Here is a 16,178-nt window from a genome sequence, read left to right on the forward strand (position 1 = left end):
TTCATTTCGTAACTTCTGTTGGGTCACAGGGGAGCTGCTAAACAAAACAAAACAAAATCTCTCCTATACTGTCTATATTTAGTCCTACCAAGTTTTACGTTTGTCCTCGTGACGCAGAGCAGCGTGTCCAAACCTGGAGCCCAGAGTGTACTTGGGCCCTGGTCCTGCAAAAGTTTACACATCTAACTCTGTGCATTTTGGGTGCAAGTGGGTTTTGGTATAATGAGACTGCTCACGGGTTGCAATGGGAAATGTCTGCACCCTGCACAGAGATTTCTTCCACGCATTCATAAACCTTGTGCACGTACATGCGCGCGCTCTCGAGCACAATGTGTGTTTGTACTTGTGTGGTATATACATCCCTGAACCGAAGGAAAAATGTTGACCTTTGCCTTTCAATTGCCTATCCAAATGTGGATAAAATAGTGTCTTATATAAAATAACCTGATTGTGTGTTTCAACATCAAACAAAACTACCGGCGGTGGCTGGGAGTCCCTGCGACTGCAGCCCCTTCTCTTCCACATGGGCTCTCGCACCAGACCCTGTGAAAGGTTTTCCACCAGAGCACTGAAATGCGTGACTACACCTCCATCATATACTTATTTTCCATCCACTATATCTAGTGGAATGTTTTTTCAGGAAGGATTTAAATTAATTTGTGGAAAAATATATAGATATTAGGGAAAGTTAGGAGCTCTGTGGACCTGTTGTCATCAAACAGTGGTCAGGCTGGATTAAAAGCAGTCAGAATGGTTTATGGTGGAGGTTTTCGTAACCATTGTAACAGGTTTTCCAAGTTTTGGCAATCAAAAATCACAAATCAGGTGCCTCAGAAGTATGAAAGTTGAAGCACGTGGGCTGCTTTTGGGTTTTCTTCAAGGGTTTGAATTCCTGATGTAGCTTGGAAGGGAATTTCAGGCGGTGTTCTGCCTTGAGCTTGTTCTTCTACTAATTATGGGAATTTTAAGTAATTTTAACTCATTCATTCATGTGACTCCAAGAGCTGAAGCTTTAAAAAAAAGCACACAGATAACCAGCACTGATGTTAAAATCAGAAGAGTTGGTGGCATGTCTATTTGTGCTGTGAATATAATACAGTTGAATATAGTACAGTTCACATGTTTCTAGTTGCTGTTGTCACTGTGACGTTTTATATATGCCAAACTGACAACCTGGGTGGCTAAATTCACGGTGTGCCTAGTCAGTTATAAAGAATTTAACCTTCTGATGGTGGAGGATGAGCCACTGCGACGTGCCTCCCAAATGGCCTTCCTTAACGTGCGAGTCCTGCGGTGCAGCAGGCATCGCCCTGCTCTTGCAGCAGATTAAAAGAAACTGGTAAAAACAATGCATATATTTTTTTTTGATTATTTAAAACTTCCAGCAGAAATGTGCGCTCCTGCCTGCCTCCCCTTTACTTTACATAAAATTGTTATGCATTCTAAGTAGTAGCAGCCTGGGCCTCTTGACCTCACAAGAAGAGCTGTTACTATACATTTAACAAAAACAAGGTATTATGTATTAGCCTACACATTTTGCAATAGCTCCAGCAATTTAGTAACTACAGTCCAATTTAAACCGTGCCTGGAGGCAACAAAAATTGCACAAAATGGCAGCTAATTTATAGAAGGGAGAGAGGAAATATTTGGGGGTCTATTCCTTCAAGCCATCTGATTCGTATTATTGACTCATTTAGAAAACAGAAAGTGAGCAGAGACAAGTTTTTAAGGAGTTTGGTTTCACACAAATGACTCGCAATTGCAGCCCATTATTTTTATACCAAGACTTCATTAGTCATATCCCCGTCAAACCTGTGAGCAGTGTCAAATGTTTGCAGAAAGCACACCAGGACAGGTATGGAACTCATCAGCCCGTGGCAAAGGTCGCTCTCATTAAGGAGTCAAAATGAAAACTTTCAGTGTCTCCAACACATTGCCCAGACGCTCCTGCCCCCACTCCTGAAAGGCAGGGCCGAGCGAGCACCTCCTGCTCCCCAGACATTCAAATAAGATCAAGATGACAGGGCAAGAAAATGAATAGGATTCTTAACTGGCTGTACTTTATAATATGGTACTGATTGGAAACAACCAGAAAGTTGTTTGCCATGTCTATAGTACCATTTCCTGAGGTTAAACATAACATCTGAAATGAAGCAATTAAGTCCCCTTAATGCAAAAAAAAAAAAAAAAAAAAAAAAGGGGGAGGTGCTGGGGGGAGGAAAGGAGACAACTGGGGTCTGGGGGGGGGGGGGGGGGGGGGAGGCTGGGCTGGCCGGATGGTGCTGGTGAGCAAAAGTGATGTCTGTGTGAACCTCTTCCCACTTGGGCGGCTGCTGGGGGACAGCAGAGCTGTGGCACGGGGCTGGTTGGGGCTGGCTCTCCAGCTGTGCCATGACAGGCGCAGTGTTTTAAGGGAATTTTGCGGGATGGAGATAAGAATAACACAAAGCCTCTCACCGACCTGTGGTTACACAGGCTTAGCACGCAGGGGTGAAGAGAAAATCTGTCAGTAGGCTCCCTCATTTGGGGGAGGCTTGCAGCATGGCTCGGTTTCATCCATGGGCTGTCGCTAACCCAAGGGGAGGTTGCTGTCTTGCCCCCTGAAGTCACGCTGAGCATCCTGGCAATGAAAAGGGATTCCCTTTTGCTGCTTCGCGCTGGGACAGAGTGAAGTCCTTGTGATGCAGAAAATATGCGTGTCACAGAGGATTTGCTTGTTTAAAAATAGCGTCCGCAGGGCATTGCATAAAATAGCAGAAATGCTTCTAGGAAGCTTTTTTTGTCTGCTCAGCCTCTGCCGACTGGGGTTTGCTGGCTGGGCTCCTGGCAGCACCCGGGGCCTCCTGGGCTGGCCCCGATGCCCCGTGGGTGCCCTGGTTTTTGGGTGCTGGTGGTGGTGTCTGCGGGTATGGGCACGGCCTCTGCTGGTCTCAACACGGAGCCTCATAAAGCTCTTCATGAGTGTGGGGGAGCTGGGGTTAAATCTTAACACCGGAGGATGAAAACGTAGGGAAAAGCATACTCATTTTTTTTTTGGCATATATGTATATATTTAATAAATCCTACCACTTTACACCAGCTGAGCTGCAGAGGGGAGAGTGCTGGTCTCTATCTTCACACGTGGGCCAGGGGGATGGATGTAGGCATTATTATGATTACTTTTATTAAACTGTTGAGGCTTCTGGTTGTGTTATGTGCAGGAGGATGTGCGTGTGGATAGGTCAATATCTCCACTTGGAAAGCTTGGTTTTTGGTCCGGTGTATCAGCAGGAGCTATGGTGTGTTTATTCACACTTTGGTACGTTTGCCTCTGGCTGCCTCGTCTGTTCACGCCTACACGTGTGTGCTGGTAAAGCTGAAGTGCCTGAAAGCCTTCCAGCCTGCCAGCTGGAGACAAATTTTGGAACCAAACACAAAAACTACCCGTGCTTTTGGGCAGGTTGTGCCCACGTGGCTCCTGGTAGCCAACCTCACCCGCCGGAGACGTGGCTGAAACGGCTCCTGGGAGGGGGAAAGGGGAGATGGAGGCAGGTTTGGGGAGGGAGCAGAAAGTGCCCCGTGTTGTGTTGGGCTTCCAGTGGGTTCCTTCACCTCCCTTCCTGTGGGATGGGAGCCGCGTGGCCGTCCTGTGGGTGCTGGGGGTGCCCTCACCTGCCAGCCCGCGGGCGGCGCGCTCAGCCGGCACGTCCTGCCGGCCGGCCCCTGATTGATGCCCTTGGCCGAGAACTTCCCTCCTGCCCGCGCAGGAAACAGGAGGGCCGGGGAGATAGCGCTCGCCTTTCTTTCTCAGTCCCTGCTTCCTAACTCTAATCACCTTCTGCTGTGGGAAAGAGATGAGATGCGGCCTAAAAAACAGATCATTGTCCGCCTCCTAGATTAATGCAGAGAAAGCAGTATTGTCTGCTGAATGGATAAACCTTCCTCCCGTCACTCAAAACCTAAATTCAACGCTACTTCATTTCTAAGAGGCTTATCTTCCTTGAATAGACCCTTGCAGCTCAAGTAAGAGGCGATGTAATGAAGCGTGTTTTTTTCTTAAGTGAGAAACCTGCTGCAAAGAAGGGGTGAAGCCTGTGCAGCTGTTCTAAAGGGCCTTTGCAGGCTCTCGAAATACTTGTCATTTATCTGGTCTTGCATGACAGCAAATGAGAGAAGATCAAGTTCAAAATCTGCCAGCGCGGCTCTCTCAGGGCTTCTTCATCTGTTAATTAAATAATGGTCGTTAGCGCACAATGCCCCGCGACGAGGGTGGGTACGGTGCGGGGATGGCGACGGGGGTCCGGGGGCTGTGGATAAGCAGATGGTCCCCAGGAATGTCCGTGGTCGCCCCCCAGGGATGCCTCGGTATGCGGCTGGGGGAGCCAGCGGCGAACAGGTGGCAGGAGGCAGATAAATAAATGCAGAGAAGCGTGCGGAAATCACGGCAGAATATACCCTTTTTATGCGGGGTGGCAATTAATTCGGTGATTTCCCACAAAAGTCTTTTTTTTTTTTTTGAAATTCACACGCATGCCACCGCTGCCGCAAATAATGACCTGTTGGCTTTGCTTTCCAGGAGCTCGCTGCCGGAAAGACAGAACTTACACTTTTTTTTAGGGTGTTTGGGGGAAAGTAGGCTCTCAGCTAAGGTCAGTGGCTAAACACCAGAGGGCCAAATCCTGAGGTGTTTGCTCAACTTGTGCTCGGTGAAAACACACTGGCCTCAGAGGGCAGCTCTGAGGGCTGCTAAGGTGGGATACAAGATTGGGATCTGGATAATTGCAGGCAAGATGGGAATTTGTCCTGTTGTGGGTATGAGAGCTTAGATCTCTTAATAGCTAACATATTTAGTTTCCGTGGTCAGATTTTACCTAAAAGCACTGATCTTATGGCTGCCTCATTCTCTCGTTGCCATCACAGTGACCTTTCTGGCCTCACCATCACTGCAGGGATGGTGCCATCCAGCTCGTGCCTCCACAGTTATGGCTGTGTCCCAAAAAGCCCTTCCTTGGCTATTTCGGATGCACTGAGGTCTATGTCCATCTAGCTCGTCTGTGACCATGTAGGAATTACATGAGGCTGAGTATCAGGAGTCTCTCTGACTTTTCTCTTGAGTTGCTGGCTTTCTACTTGGTTTTATGATGGTGAGACAAGGGAGGAGGCCCAGCAAGGTGCAAGCAGGGGCAACACTGGTTCTGCTTGTGTCAGGGCTAAACATGGCCAAAGACATCTGCAACCCAACTGGGACAGTGGAAAAAAAAAATGTAGGAAAGTACTTGGGATTGGCCATCAGCTTGGGGTGATTCGGCAGTCCTGTGTGCTGAGGAGGAGAGTAAAGGAAGAAAAGTCGGGTACTTGTTGGATGATGGTTGAAAGGGGTTTTGGAGAAAAATGCAAAGCCCTGGTTGCAGACCTCCATCACGGGATGCAGAATTCTTAATGCTGAAACAGGTGCCCAGCTCCTGCAGGGTGGTTGGTGTCCCCAGGACAGGTCCTCATGGTGGCATGGCCGGGATCAGTGGCTGGAAAGCTGGGATGGGGTGATTGGGAAAGATGTGAAATGTATAATAAAAATATATGATAAATCTGTTCATGCAATTAATCTGTATTAAGGAAAGCGGTAACAGAAAACAATAAAAATAAGGAAATTGCAGTTAATGGTTAAACATACCATACATCCCCAAATGCCTAGGCACAGCAGGGCATCCCTATAAACACTTGATGGTATGGTGGTGAAGAATAGATGATGTGATGTTTTTCACCCCCAAATTTTAGGCTGCTTCTAGATATTTTTGTCTCACAAATATCCTTTGTGGCTTTCAACATGCCAGCGCACCTGTGCTGACCTGTCCCTTCTGTGTGTAACGCTTGGGAGACAGGGATGACCTGTGGTTCTGGTTGGCAAAAGGGACTTTTCTGATACCTGGAAAAAGGTAAATCCTCGCTGATGAGCACTGACTGATCTGCTCAGAACACCGATGCTGTTGCCAAATACCCTGTCACCCTAAAGTATGGTACCTGGCCAGGTGAGGAAAATGTCAGCACAACTCACAGGTTATTCCTCCAGCCCTGCATCCCAAGGAGCTCTTGACAAATATAATGCTGTATTTCTTGGATTAATAGGCATCGATAACCAAATTCCCTGGACTATAGAAAATTAACAAACGCTTTCATCTCTGTTTTCATGACTTAGTTACGTTTTGGTAGTAGGTGCTGTTTCTGTTAACTGTTTAGGGAGCCCGCTGGAGGCTCGGTGCCTGCAGATAGTGACCTTTCGCAGATTTTTTTTTCCCCTCAGTCGAAGTCTTCGTCAGTAAGGAGACACCTGCATCCGTGTGGCTCCGCCGAGCAGAGCCACGCAGCACTTCAGTATTTCCCCTTCTCCAGCAGCTGGATAGGACCCCTGATACAAAACCGAAGAAATGTGCCAAAAGCCGCCAGGGTTCAGGCCAGAGGTGTTGTTTGTGCGAGATAAAAACGGGACAATATAGCATCCCCGCGCAGCTCATCCGTTCGCACATGACACTCGATTCGCCGCCTCTGATTAGCTTGTTAGCGAGGAGGCAGGAAGAAGGGCAATCAGGTTTTTATGATTCATCATTTCTGTTCCCTGTTTGGGAGACAATGTCAGTGCTCTTTGCCAATCATAGAGGAGGGCTCTCGAGTGCCTTAGGGATATGCTTTTTTTAAAGATGCTCTCTGTTTCTGAAGGCTGAGCCACATTTCTAAATAACAGGGAAGTCCTGGAGTTTGTTTTTTTCTTTTTTTTTTTTCTCTTCCTAATTGTATCTGCTAACAATGCTTTTATGTTTGCTGCACGTATGCTAAAAGAAAACATGCTCCCAGTTTGTCTGTAATCCTGTTTTCCCTTAGAAGTGTTTGTGCAGAAATAAATTAGAGATGGTACCTGGAATATTTTTTGCGATACAAAAGGCAAATGTAAGTTTTATTAAGTTGAAAAGGATACATTCTCTTCTCCTGACCTTGATTTTTTAGCTATATTCTCTATACCCCTGCTTTAGAAGTATTATTCTTCATCCTGTCCAATTACCATTTCTATCAGCTCTTCTGAAAGATTATGCTTTTTGGGTGTTCTTCTGTAGATGTCTTTCCAGTGGCTTCACTTGATGAATGTGACAAGTTTTGTGTTTTCTCCCTCCCCTCATTGAATTGAAAAGTTTTTTGATAAATACAGGCCAATAAGTGCCCAAAGGCAGTGTTTCAATGGCTGCTAAATCTTTCAAGGTTAGGACTTAACCTCCGTTCTCCCTAATTCAACTGCAACCTTCAGTCTGGAGCCAATCAAGAATATCAGATGATACTTAAACAATGAAGGATTTCTGATATTCAGGTACAGCCTCTGTTCAATAGGATTGCAAATTCTTTGTGTGAAGAAAGTCGGTTTTGCTCTAAAGTACTGTCACAAAAAGTGAAATTACCATTTGCTTGGAATGATGCCATTCATCATTGTCAGAATACTAAGCATTGTAAGTAGCTAGGCCTCTCCAAATTAATGCCTTGTTTTGCATCGGCTAAATTTCCCAAATCCTCGAGGATGGGTCATGCAAAACTCATCTCACCGTTTTAATTTATCAATCCAATATGAGTGTGGTGAAAGGGAGCTTCATTCAGTCTTAGCTCTTTTATTTACAGTCTAATTCTAAAAGAAAAGGAAATAAGATATGAAAATAAGTTGGAAAATAAGATAAATCTCTCAGTGAAATCACAAGATCTACTCAGTCCTGTAGCAAACCCTCTATAATTCATTTGTAGGTCAGCTCAAGGGATTAGCCATGACGTATTTGGAAATTCATTTATTTTTATTTTATTTTGCTGTTTCGTATGCATAAGGGTAATGCTGTCCCCAAGGCTTTTCAGGTAGCCCTCAAATCTTGACAACATTTGCTGTCTCTGAGGCCTAGGCCAAAATTAATTTTCAAATAAACAGCATAAAAATGTATGGAGTTGTATAAATTTGAATACAAAATGCATTTGTTTTGCTTGCTTCCATACATACATACATACTGTTGGCTCAGCCAAAAATCATAATCTGACATTGAAATTAACGGCCATATGTACATCATGAAAGTCAAAAAAGTTTCTTAGTTTATTAGAAACACAATATTGTGGGTTTTTTTTCCCCCCTGCTTTCTCCTTGACGTGCTCTGCAGAACGGGTGTTGGGAAGGAACGCCGCTAATTGTGCTACTCTCCAAGCGCCTCGCGGGCCGGTGGCTCAGCTTCAGGAGCTGGGATCGCACCGCTTGTGTCACGCTCGGGATGTCTCAAGTGCCTGACATCCTCGAAAGTGCCGAGGCATCTTCAGAGAAAGTGAAATCAGAAGCAGCTTGATATCTCTTGCAGTTTCTTTTATCGGGTACAAGTGTGAGATAGCGAAAGCGAAAACAGCGCTGGGCAGCGCCTCGGTGCCGCAGCATCCCGAGCGGACCGCGGGGCTGGGAGTAACGCTGCCAAGCCCCGTCCTCAGCCCTGGCCTAAGCCAAAACAACAAAAACAACCAGAAGCCCCTTGACAGGAGATTACTGAGGAGCGAGACGAGCGTTCTGCTGCTGTTTGAATGCGACACGGAGCGGGCTCTTCCCTGGGTGGTCAGTGGCTCCAGGCAACCCCGGGGGGTGCTGGCGGCTGCTGCCCTGGGACCTGCAGCACCTGCAGGATCAGCCCTGCGGCAGCTAAAAATAACCCCTCCGTGCTCTTAAATTAAAACAATGCCTCTCCTCGGCGTAGCTTTTGAAACCTCATTCCACAAGGGGGCTGCAGGCACGCTGGAAAATTTTGCAGGCTGGGGAGTGCCGGGCCAGGAGCTGCAGCTGCCCACATCCCACGTTCCTGCTGCCGCTCCTACCTGCTCGGGATGTATTTATTTTATTTTATTTTATTTTATTTGGCTTGTTATGTGCAGGATAGGCAATGGAGTTGTGGTGTGGTTGTGGTGACTGCGTGCATTAGCCTGGAGGAACAGGGCAGTGGTGCCTGGGGAGAAGATGCCTGATCCCAGGCAGAGGGTGCCAAAAAGTGGCCAAATTTAAATGGAAACAGCCCCTGAGGTGAGAACAGTGCTTGTGGGTGGCTTTTTCTGCAGACATGACAACCTCTTTGGCAAGGCTAGCTGTGCCTTCCAGCTGGGGAAGGCACAAAGGAGGAGGGAAAGGCTGCAGGATCTGGTCTGGATGCGGAGCGGCATCGCTGTCACGCAGCTCCTGCCCCGAATGTCCCACAGATTGATAGGGTTAGCAGAAATATCCTTTCACCTGTGTTTAATTAAGAGAAGTATGGACGTGGGAGATCTTGCTGGTGCATTGCCTGGAACTTTGTATCTCAAGCAGTATCAGCTGACCAATAAATCGTTGGTTAATTATTAATTACTAAAGATCACATTGAAATGCTGCTGTTATCCTTTCCCAGCCAGTCAATGAAAGATTTCAATTTAATGCGGTATGGCACACCACTAACAAGTGGTTTTGTGGGGTCTGGCAGGTGAGGGGCTGGGGGTCTGCAAGGGGCTGCTCCCCGCCGGGACGGGACGGGAGGGCAGGCAGGTTATGGCAGTGCTAGCCAGGCGATGCTCTCCCTGCTGGCACTTTTTGGATGTGTAAGGGTTCTGTACAGCAAATAAATAACATTCTGGGTCAGCCTGCACTCGCTTCAGCACTGAATGATCTCGCACACTTTCATATTTTTAATGCTTTTCTTTCCAGCAATATTAGCTCATCTGCTATGCACAGTATAGAGCCTTCTGTCCCAGATGACAGCAGCTCTATGGACTGTTTTCCAATTTTATTTAACTCTCCACTGAAACGCTGTTACGTTGGGGTGAAACACATGTGAACACCATCTCCCCCTCACTCTCTCCTCTCTCCCCTGCAAGCTGGGGAGCAGGCAGCACCCTGGGGAGCACTGCCCTTTGCAGCCCCGATGTGGACAGCACAGCTCTTTCTGGCTGCAAGCATGAATTTTCTCTCCATGCTAAATGAATGTCCTCCTCCTCCTCCTCCCCTGCCTCGGAGCAGCTTTCAGCCCTGAAGAGGGCTGGTGTAGAGCCTGGGCAGCCCTCGGGGCTCTCCTGCCCCTGGCTGAGAGCAGATGTGGTCTCCGTCCCTGTGCCAGGCTCTGCCCTGGCTGTGGATGCAGCATCTCCTCCAGCTTTTGGTCTCCTTCCAGGTCCCTCAAGCTCAGCTTGATCTCCATGAGCCGCTTTTGCTGCCTGGGCTGCAAGAAATGCAAGCTGAGGACTGCTTGCCTTATGCCCACAACCTTGAGTGGAAATCCACTTCAAAGAGCATGGCAGTCAACATCAATGCTGCTGTACAGAACACTTTAGAACTGGAAAACTAATTTAAAAAATACTTCTTTCAAATATCAATCATAAAAAAATATTTTATATTTTTCTATAAGTGAAAAATGCAGGCAGGATCATTGAATCATGTGCTATTGCTAATAATCCACTGTTTAGTGCATCTTCTGAGATTCAACAAAATTAATGGAGACTTTTTTTTTTTTAACATCCTGGAATCTGTACAAGTCAAAATCCTGGTGAAATGCAGTGCCTTAGTCATGCTATACACTTCACACATTGCTTCTTAACACTTCCTAATTCCTGTTTTGGGTAGCACCTGCAGGACAGCAGAGAACAGTGCTGCACTTCTGGATGTGTACTTCGTGATCATGGCGAACATGCTGCTGACATGAGAACCGCATGCCTTGCTGTACGGAAACTCTGCCAAACCAGGCGCATCGATGATGTTTAGCCCTGTAAATGTCTTTCTATTGTGCTCATCACCCTATTATGGCAATTGCTCCTTAGGTGACTTTCATTTCTTGCCAAAGCGTAAAACACGCCGTGATGCATGAAATGTGGGATTTGCATACCCATTTTAAGCATCGAATTCAGAAGTATGTCGGTGACGTGGCTTTGGTGAGGGATGTAATGCACTCTCCTTACCTCCAGATTCACAAAAACCCTTTTATGCTGTGACGTTTATCCTTTGTACTGAGAAAGGAAAAGGGGCTTGCAGCCAGGTACCTCTGTCCTAGGCAACTGCATGTGTTTTGGGACTTGCAGCCATTGCTGGGGAAGGAGAGTGGTTTCAGTGCTTGGGTTAAATCCCCTTTCTTTTTTTTTTTTGGCCCAGACCATTCTTCTGCGTGAAGTTTTCAGGAAACTCTTCCTGTTTACACCGGGCAAGGATCCGGCCCCTTCCCTTGAAGGGAGTTGCTGTTGGCGCAGCGCTGACGCGGGATACTTGCTTCTGCTGGGAAAGGGAGGGGGAGAGGGAGAAAGATGGGTGCGATTTTGAGGAAAACCTCCAACTTTTACATTTACCAGAGTGATTTTAATAACTTTGAGTCACTCGTGCTAATCCTTTAGCAGGAAGGCGTTATGAGAACCGGCCCAGCCTCCTTTCCTTTCATTTTGCTCCTAAAACACCTGCAACTCTGGGCAGGGTAATCTATGAATCACTGTGTCCGCCGTCCACTCATTGTCTTGTCTAGTGCACTCCACGGTGGAACTAATCACCGGCCCTGAATGAAGCCCTGCTCCTCAGCTGAATTCCTTAAAGCTCCTGAAGTATTCAGCCAGGAGGAGAAATCTTTTAGTATGATTTGCTTCACATTCCAAATTCATTTATAGGGAGAGAATGGATGATTAACAACGGGTCGAGAGACACAGATTTAGCGCTGCTTTGCCCTGACCTGCCCCGCGTTACTCCTTCCACTTCCCAGGCTGCTCTAATAAGATGAGTTCAAGGAGTGGGATGGCAAAAGCTGCTTGAATCCCACCTTAATTTGGTTTGTTGGCCTTAATGAACAGATCGGGTTCTTTAATCACAGGTGAATGGAAAAGGTCACTTGCCACGCTGACAAATGGGTTTACCCTGAGCTGTTTGTGTTGGGCTCGCAGGTTGCGCGTTCGCCCCCGTTCTCCCCGCCATGAAATGCCATCGGCTCTGCGGCACCTCCCGTTGTGCCCATTACCTGTGGTGCCCGGGCTGCCTGCCAGCCAGCACCCTCGGTAGCAACAAAGGCATAATCGCTTCCATTTGGGAAAGGCTGAGCCGCAGTAATTTTCCTATTTTAAAGCCACAGAGGCAGGGCTCAGGTTAAGCAGCCTCCCGTTTGGTCCTAGGACGTTGAGCAGCTGGGCTGCGGAGCTTTGTTGTCAGTCTTGGGTGAGATCTGGGGAGACTGCGGCGTCCCCAGAGATGTTCTTCATCCCCCCCCCGAGCTGTGTCCAGCCCGCCTCAGCAGTGGGGTGTATTTACACTTCACAAAAGTCTCTCTTCTGGGTGTCAAATTCTAACAAAATGGGCGTACAATGAATGACTAACCTTTCTTAAATGAAAGGCTGATCCACAGAGAGATTCACAAGAGCAAGTGGTGTCAAAGGTGTTGCAAGCTCCAGCCCCATCTTGCAGGATGGTGGCGTGTGTTAGCTGTAGAAATGCAGGTAAATCTCCTTTCAGAGGTACCTCCCGTGGCTTGGGCCAGCCGAGAGGTCTTGCACCAGCCCTGCTTTGTGGCTGCCTCCAGGAAATACTTTTGGGAACGGTACAGAAGGGAATGGTACTGAAAGCAGCTGTGCAGCTACATGGGCTGCTGCAGCAAAATCCTAGTTTTCATCATGTAGGGCTGAAAATCTTCCCTGCGTGTAGAAGAGTATTAGAGTGGTGTTCGTGGTGATGTCTATTTATCACCACACTTGAGGTTTTTGGACATACAGAAAACCCAATCTTTGAATAATCTTGCAGGAGCAGCACTCAAAATCAGCTGGAGACGAAGCTCCTTGCTGGGCCCTGCGCAGCCTCGCTGACTGCCTCCTTGGGTCACATAAAAAATGAGTTGGGTCAAACCCCAGCTGTGCTAACTGGGTGTTGAGATGCACTGATTTTCACTTTCCTGGAAAAAACGATGTCTCTTTTTCTTCACACTTCTGTTTTGAAACAAAAAAAAAAAAAAAAAAAAAGAGAGCTCAGAGCTTGTCCAAAACGGAGCCTTCCAATTTTATCTGGCGCTTGGATTCTGTTATCTTTGAGTAGTCGTCAAAAAGATAAAGCTCCGTCTTGCAGGAACACATTCGGACATGGAAAAACACAGAGGACAGGTGACTGGCAGGAAGCGAGGGCGGCTGCTCTGGCACAGATGCCGACGGCTAAACAAGTTTTGAGATCATCGTTCCGCTCAGGTCTTTTCCTTTTATTCTTCAGATTATTTTTATGTTGAGGATGAATAAGAAACAAAGAAAAATCTGTGAAATGACGAGTCAGAGTTTATTGGAGCAGGAAAATAAGCCATTCATGCCACTTCCCAGTGTGCTGTGAGAGGCCAAATCATTCACGATGGTGAATCGTGGCAGCTAGAGCTGCTTGAAATTACTGCTTTCTGAAGTTAAATTGCTGCTGGCACGCATGGAATAAACAAAGATATTAGTTCAGTTCTTTTAAAAGTACAAGTTTTCTTTAACTATGATTTCACATGTGCTTTTGTGGGGCCAACAGATGATCTTATTTTCTGACAGATGATATTTAGGAGCATCTCTGTGTTTGACTAATTACACAGCTTTCAAGAGAAAACCACATCAGGGAAGACGAAGAAATGCACTCACACCCCTCTCCAACAGCCAGAATGCCAAGAGCAGGTTTGAGCCACATCTTTTAGATAACCGGAGCAGCTGCTGGTGAAAAAGTCTGGTTCCTACCCCTGACACAAGCACGGATTATGAAAAGAAATCTCCATCTGCCTCCTGAGTGAAGACACTAATTCATCCTTTTTATTTTATATGAGGATCTCCTTAGTGTGGGCTCCCAGAGTGAGCCAGGTACCTGTGAGTTTTTGAGGTGCTAAAGGAACTTTACAGGAGCTGAATGTCATGTCTCCATAAAGTATTATTATTATTTTTTTTTTTTTTGGCAGGTCTTATTTCTTCTCACGTGTTGATGACAGGAGATAGGTAGTGCGTTATGACAAAATTTATCTCCTGAAATTTAGCAACTTGGGCTGACCCGGGAGTGAGTTAGGTGGAAGCAATACTTCCAGAGCCCAGATTTAATAGCAGAAAGCGCTTCTCCAGAAACTTCCTTGGAGTTTCTCCCTGTCTTGGGCTGCCAAGGAGCAGAATCTGTCCAAACAAAGTTTTCCTTCTCTGCTGTATCAAATGTAGAACATCTGATGAAGCCATCTGCTGTCATGCCTCCTGTTAGCACTCAAGACAAAGCTTTTCTTCTCTTCTTGTTCTCCTGGGTGATCAAGGTGGGATTGATCTGGTGAAATGTTGGTGCCCATGAGCGTGCCTACCTCTGCACAAACTGTTAGGTTTCCTGTGTACTTGCCAGGCAGTTTGTCACCTTACCCAAAACTGAACATCTACAACAAGTCCCCTGAGCAGTCCCTTCCAGCTCTGTTTTCCCCAGCCCGCATGAAGCAGCTCCCCGAGATGCTGACGTGCGTGTTGTGAATGTCCAAAGCCAGCGGTGGTGGATCTCCGCGCAGGTTCTGTGCAGACAGCAGAGGGTGCTGGAGTTTTTTTTCCTTTCAACCCACCTCCAAGGTTGCCGGATCATTGTAACCTCAGACCGGTTGGCTGTTACTCTGAGTGCTGACAACATAGAAGCCAGGCAGGTACAGTGAGAGAGGAGGTGCCGAGCTGGAGTTATAAGGACGCTGTCACCTTCAAAAGTCACCAGTCTGCCAAATCTCTGTATCTACCAAATAAGCATGAGCTGAGATTGTCATACTGCAAATCAATAGTGGTTTTTTTTTTTTTTAGTGATTTATTACGAGGATTTTATCTTTTAAAACATTTTTAGAAAAGTTTCTAAGGAAATAGGAAGCAAAAGCCTTTACAGATCTTTGTTTCAGAGAAGAGCCAAGAAATTCAAATTACAGAAATCATCAGCCTTCTGTGAGTTGCCAGTTTGTTTTTTTACAGATCAGTGTAACTGTGTGGTTGGCTGGCACCTCCGTGCCTGATGGCACCACCCAGCCCCGAACAACCAAAGAGCTTCACCCAGGACTGCCACCTCCTGGGCCAGGGCTGGAGGAAGCGGCTGCTGTCAATGTCAGGAGTAAGACTTGCAAGAGCAGATTTAGAAAGGAGCAAGGGTAGCAAGCCAGCCCGCCAGGCCGCGAGGTGGGAATAACTGCCTTAAACTCAAGAGAGCTTAAATAATTTAAACTTCCCGAAGCTGAGCTTTTGCCTTTGGGACACTGACCCCCGGGCTGTAGAATAAATTTGAAATTCAGACTTTGCTCCTCAGGTCGGGTCCATGCATGCTAGGGGTGAGACTGGGTTTGGGGCAGCTTGGGCTGTATCCATGTATGCTGCAACACGTGCCGCAGCCGGTGATGCTGATGGCAGGGAGCAGGAGCGCGTGCAGGAGAAGAGCTGCTTCACCCCATGCTGAGTGTGCCCTTACCTCCACTCCTGGCCAAAAGCACAAATTTCAAACGTACCAAGTACAGGTCCAACCCATCTCAGAGCCAGGATTAAAACTCGGGAGTGACTGGCTCCCGGCCTGTTTCTTAATCTATTAAATCATACCGTCCCTCTCCTGCTAACTCTCACTCGTTACTCGGATTGCTTGGCAGCAGCAAGCCCGCGCTCATGTCTGATGCTGGCTCCGAGACCAACTCAGCCTGGTTGCCAGCTCAAGGGCATCCAGTCAACAAATGTCTTATTTTTGGATTCCCCTGTTCTCCTGAGACCATTGCTATGAAGAATGACCTCCCTTACCTCATTCACCTTGTTTGTTGTTCCTGAACCAGATAGTGTCGTGGCTGCTGCATGAGTTAATCGTCCCGTGGAGCAGCGGTCTCGCCGAGATGTTTTCCTTAGCACTTGAACCAGAGCAGTGGCTGGCATCTGCGGGACGTTTCGAATGAACATACGAAAGTCTATATTTTAGTCATGTTTAAACTATGACCAAGCTAACAAAAGTCAGGCAATCCAAGCTGCAGATTGATAGGATGTCCTTGGATTGCCCTGCCACGTCTAGGCACGGGATGGCGACGTCCCCAGCGCTGCGGTCCGTGGGGAGGTGTCTCCAGTACCTGGGCAAAGTGTGATGCACCGGGGGTGGGAGAGCAGCCACAGGTACACTCAGCTTTTATGGGTTCATAGCTCTTATTTCTAAACTCGGCCCATTCTGCTCTGATGGTTACGTCTTTTTTTTTTTTTTGGTT

The sequence above is a fragment of the Cygnus atratus genome, chromosome 9 (genome assembly GCF_013377495.2).
Source record: "Cygnus atratus isolate AKBS03 ecotype Queensland, Australia chromosome 9, CAtr_DNAZoo_HiC_assembly, whole genome shotgun sequence".
Classification (NCBI taxonomy): Eukaryota; Metazoa; Chordata; class Aves; order Anseriformes; family Anatidae; genus Cygnus; species Cygnus atratus.